The sequence below is a fragment of the Pteropus vampyrus genome, unplaced genomic scaffold (genome assembly GCF_000151845.1).
Source record: "Pteropus vampyrus isolate Shadow unplaced genomic scaffold, Pvam_2.0 Scaffold28, whole genome shotgun sequence".
NCBI lineage: Eukaryota > Metazoa > Chordata > Mammalia > Chiroptera > Pteropodidae > Pteropus > Pteropus vampyrus.
The window spans coordinates 5,413,167-5,418,990 of NW_011888809.1; positions in this window are offsets into that span (position 1 = coordinate 5,413,167).

Here is a 5,824-nt window from a genome sequence, read left to right on the forward strand (position 1 = left end):
CTCACACATGCACAGCCTCCAACTATTCACCTAACAGGTCTGCTTCCTTGGGCTCACCTGATTTTCTCCAGAACTTCAGAAAAGGACAGGCATTACTGACCTATTATACAGAGTCGAAGCGAGTTGCCCAGGCCAACAGCAGGCAAGGGGCAGCCCTGGAGCCTTTACCAGGCGGCCTGGGCGTCTCAGGTTCTCCCTGCCCCGTGCTTTCTAGCAAGGATGAGTCCGAGGCTCTCACACTGTCCAGCTGGAAGAGCCTCCATAGTCAGGTACCTGTAGTCTCTACCTGTGTGAAGTAGGAGGGGACGGAGGTGCAACCTGCTCCCTGAAGGTGGAGTGACTCATGAGGCTGGCTAGTGTAGAGTCTTATCTTCTTGACTCATTTGATATTCGGGCTCTGGCAAACTCAGTGATTTTCAGGGGACCTGACAGGTACCAGATCCAGAGGGCAGGGCTCCGTCCCTGCTGGGTCCCAGCCCCCAGGCTCTGCACAGGCTTCTGGAGACTTCCTTTGAGCCTCCCCAGGGCAGGTCCCTATGGGCGGGGCACATCCAGCCTTGGTTCCGCCCACTGGCTGAGACCTTCTTGGGTTTCCTGTTAGAAAGTTTTATCTAGACAATTCCAAAAAGTTCAGGCTCTCCAGTGCCTCCTCCATGGCCATGCTGGACGGGAGGCCAGAGGGCAAGTCCTTCCTTAACCTGGCTGTGGCGAGTGAGGGGTCCCCAGGGGAAGGGTCTTGGCTTGGAGATCTGTTGATGTTTTACTGTCAGCTTCTTCTAACCAAGCAACTGCTTAAGGGCCTAGAGTGTCCCCGTCTGCAACTTTGGGTCTAATTTTGACTGTCGTGACCTCTCCTTGGATATGGCGGCCTGTGAGTCGATCTGACAGCCAGATGACATGGGCAATTTGGGACCTCTTCTCCTAACTCGCCTCAGGATTCAGGCCCATCCTGGTCCAGCTTCCATCAGAGGCCAGAACAGAGGTGACCAGCTGGACGGTCGCCTCAAGGATCACTCTGTTCAGCCCTCTCATTGACAGTGTGGAGAATGGGGCCAGATAACTCACTTGCTCCAGCTAGCTCCCAGGCTCTGCATGCATTGTCTTGATGGCTGTCATACCCCAAGGCAACCACAGCCTGGAAGGTGGGGGACATTCAAACATACGTGTATCTGTTGAATGAGTAAATAAATTCAGGTCCCCGGGTAGTTCAAATCCCCCTGTTCCGTGCACCCCCCAACCGGGGGTCACAGTCAAGGACTCGAGTTCAGTTCATTGGTGCAGGCATGTGGTGGACACCTCTCCATTTCACTAGGAGCCCACAGGAAGTTGCCTAAGTGAGAAGAGACTGCAGGTCTGTCTCAGGTTGTTGCTGGGACTGTAGGGCTTTTTGGGAAATAAAGAGGCATTGATTGAGGAGCCCTCTTGGCAGGTAATTGAAACTGACTGGTTCCCCTCAGACCAGACTCTGAGGTGCTCTGGGCTCTGAGCTGGCACAGCAGTGAGAGGCGCTGACTGGGGCCTGGCCCGACTCCAGCGGGGCTGGCGTGGGAACGTGGCCTTTGGTCCCTGCTGGGCCCTGCCGGGAGGAGTTGGGTGTGGGGCAGGACTACCTAGGGCCAAACACCAGCCTGGCCTCTGATGGACACTTCTGGGCAAACCAGGCCTCCAATGGCCCACAGCAGCCACTTCTCCTGTGTCATTCATCCCTCTCGACCACGGCTTCCAAGATTCTGTCTTTTGGTGGCGGAATTCCCTCTTTCCCATGAGTGGACTTGGGCTGTGCTGCTACCGCCCTTCACAGGGACAACACCTGGCCCACTTGGAGAAGGGGCGTTGTCACAGCGGATGAAATGAGACCCGTGAAGGATGGTCGGAGAGACCTGGATCCAACCATCCCATTCTTTCCTTCCTCTGCGTTTTTGGGAGAGGGTGGTCTGCTGTGTTTTGACACACCAGGGACTATAAATGTGGGTGACGGGGTCATGGGGGGAAGGTGCTCATGTCTAAGGGCTATGAGAGGGGTGACTGGGCCGCTCTGCCGGAAATTCCTGGTCTGGCCTGGCTGCTGCAGAGCCCGAGGCTGGCAGGAAACCTGCCTTTCCTGTCCGGTGCTCCCGCCCGTCGGGCACCCTGTGAGCAGCGGGCACTCTCACAGCCCCCACGCAGAATTCTCTTGGGTTGGGTTCCCAGCAAACAAGGTCTTGCCCCAGGGGGAGGTCTTACCCCAGGGGGCCCACTCACTCTTTCTCACTCTTTCCTTCTCTTCTGCTGGGTGCAATGGAAAATGGTCTTGGGTTCGAATCTCAGCTCCGGACCTTCCTGATTGAGGTCTGGGGCAAAGACATTTAGTATTTTTTCCCCCCTTCTTTAATCCCCCTCCCCCACTTCCACTCCTGACCTACAAATGTTGTCGTCTCCCCTTAAGAACTGGATCTCTGAAGGCGGGGCGTCTCCTCCCATGCGCTCGAGGCCTGCACCTGGCTCTCAAGGCCTGCACCTGGGGCCTGGCACCCTCCCCGTGCACTCGGGGGATGGTCCGTGGCTCCACCTGGGGCGCGAACCCATGGATCTTCTGCGTGTAAAGCAGAAGTGCTAACCACTACGCTATGGAGCCGTTCCAACCATTTAGTGCTTTTAAGCCCGATTTCCTCATCTGTGAAACCAGGATGGGGGTTGTAAGAACTACCTGAGAAGGTGTAGGCAAAAACAGCTGGCATACTGGAGACAGTCCTGGGTTGGTAGTTCCCACGGCCACCCACCCCATCCCCAGAGTCCTGAGCCCCAGGGGTGTTTGTGTCCCTGGCCTGACCTTGTCAGATGCTGGCCTTGCCCAGAGTCTGGCCTGCCCCTTGCTCCCCTAGGCAGCTGCTTGGGTGCTGTCCTTGGAGCCTGCTGGGCTAAGTCCAGACTTCTCTGGCGCCAGACCCTGCTGGATGGGGCCACCCTGCCTCCTCCCCTTCCCCCGGACCCTGATTGACTGAATTTCCAGGGCTCTCAAGCTTGGAACTGGGACCTCACGGAGAGGGGCTGGGGGAAGACGGGGGGCACTTTTTAACTCTGGGACTTCAAAAACAAAATCACCTCCAGCTTTTGTCTGCATAAAAAAAGCTGATAAGGGGAGGATTTAATATCTGTCTGCTGGTGGACAAGGTCAAGGGCCTGCAAGATTTCCAGCCAACGAACCTGTCCCAGGAGTGACCAGGCATTCCTACTCACATGCCCTGGCGGCTTTGCTGGTCACAGCATGGCTGCAAATTACATGCTGTTAGAACAGTCCGGATGATGAAGTCACTGCAGCCCTTATCCTATTTATTTCAATGACAGCTTAGACAGAACAGTAAATCTTGCTGCCGACAGTGTCTCTTGTGGCCTGTTCCCCGAAGGAGCTATTGTCAGACATGACTACAGGGAAGGGTCCTTGTGAGAGTCTCAATTCACAATTCGTCACCTGTTTTCTTCAAATAGCAAGTTCTTTCAGGAAAGCCTGCCACGTGGCAGATTGTATTTTTCCAAGATGGCCTCTCTGGTACATCCTATGTCATACAGTCTTCTTGACTCTCCCAGTGAGTAGCGGTCTATGTCTCCTCTCCTTGGACCTGGGTGAGCCTTTGTGACTGGCTTGGTAATTAGAAGTCACTGCAGAAATGATACTACGCGACTTTCAAAGTTAGGTCAGAAAAATGCCATGTACTCCCACCCTACCGTTTTGAGACTTTTGCTCTTGGAATTCAGCTGCCATTCCGTCAGGAAGCCCAGACCACATGGAGAGGCCACTTGTAGGTGTTCTGGTCCATAGCTCCCACTAGGTCTCAGCGACCACCAGCATCAGCCACCAGCCATGTCAGCAAGGAAACTTTCCAGATGACCCCGGCCAGCGTCTGTCTGCAACTGCATGAAGGACCCTGAGTGAGCACTGCCTAGCTGAGCCTAGCCAACTTCCAGAACAGTGAGCGATAATAATAAAAGGACTGTGGTTGTTTGAAGCCACTGAGATTTGAGGTGGCTGGTTACATAGCAATGGATCACCAGGACACTCCTGAGCGGACATGATAATGGACAGCCTTTGCCTCTGAGGCTTCTCTGTTATTGAAAAATGGAAGCGCATCTCTTCCTCCCCATTTTTCCTTCTTAGGTTCTGAAATTTTATATTATCTGGATGATTCAATCTCTCAAGGCAGGATTTGAAAGTGGGAATTCCAGTTTTCGGAAGCTGTAGGGCTGCTCTCCCACTCACTTTCCCATGGAAGTTCATCTCCTGAACATTCCTCCTGAGAGGCAGGTATAATGTCATGGAAAGAGCATGACTCAGATGTCAGGTAGACCCAGTGTCTTAGTCTGTTCAGGATGACAAAGCAAGATGCCAGAGACCGAGAGGCTTATAAACAGCGAACGTTTATTTCTCACATTTCTGGAGGCTCAGAAGTCCATGATCATGGAACTGGCAGATTTGGTGTCTGAGGAGGGCCTGCCTTCTCATGCACAGAAGGCACCTTCTAGCTGTAATGTCACATGGCAGAAGGGACAAGTTAGTTCTCTGGGGTCTCTTTCATAGGCACTAATCCTAATTAAAAGGGTGGAGCCCCTATGATCTAATCATTTTCCCAAAGCCCCACTTCCTAATATCCCATTTTGGGGGGACACAGACATTCAGACCGTAGCACACAGGTACAAATCCAAATTCTGCCACTTCTTGGCACTCTGTCCTGGCACACTGTACTTCTCTGTGCTTCAGAATCCTCAGCTACAAAATAGGAATACTCATATCTACCTTACTGGGTTGGCATGATAATTCGAGATTCTTTACAGCTAGTCTTATTCTAAAAAAGGGATTTGAGACAGGTTATGGAAATGACCTATGTAAATTCCTTGACATATCAATAACAACTGATATTTGTCAAATGCTTATTAGGTGCCAGGCACATAGTAACTTATTTGGTGGTCACAACAACCTGATGCATTAACTAGCACTATTACCTGCATTTTACAGATGGGAAAGCTAAGGCACAGAGAGATTAAGTAACTTTCTTAAGGCTGCACAATTAATAGGTAACAGAGCTGAAATTTGACGTTAGAGCCCACTATGCCACACTGCCTCTCAGCAACTGGTTAACTCTGGGTCAGGGGTGCTGGTGGCGTGAGTGCCCAGCCCATGCCCTTCCTGAAGAACTAATCTGGAGACATCCAGGGCTTGAACCAATGTGTTATCAACGGTGGGATGCCTAGTGCTGAGGTGTCCTAATGGGAGTGAAAGTCACGCCCAGCAGCCCTGGGCTGCTATGGGGCGGGTGGGGGGTGGGGGGTTGAGGGGGGTGGCGACAGACTGGGAGGGAAAACAACAGCCAAGGAAGAGGACATTTTGCAACATCAGGACAGTGATACCCATCTGGAGCCCTCAGGGGGCTGAATCATCCTGGAGACAGATGGGACTGGGGGTTGGGGGAAGTAGAGCTGGTAGAACTGTCAAGGACACCTGACATTGAGCCTTGCCCTTTAACTCTGGCCATTAGACCCTCAGTGTGTCACCTGCCCTCATCTCTGAAGTGGCGATAAGTTGTGCAGCCTCCCAGATGAGAGCATGCGCACAAAGTGCTTGGGAAACCAGAAACGGAAGCTGTCACTTGGTTTTCTAACTAGCAGAGGATGCATCCTTTTAAGCTTCCTTAGGGAGATTTGAATCGTCCTGGAGGGAAATTTACTTCAAATGAATAACGTGTTTTTTTGACTACTTAAACAGTCTTGAATGTCATTTAACTTTTTTCATGACTCAGGTTTAATCATGATGAACATCCATTTCCATATTCCGTTGCAAAGAGACGGCAGGCTT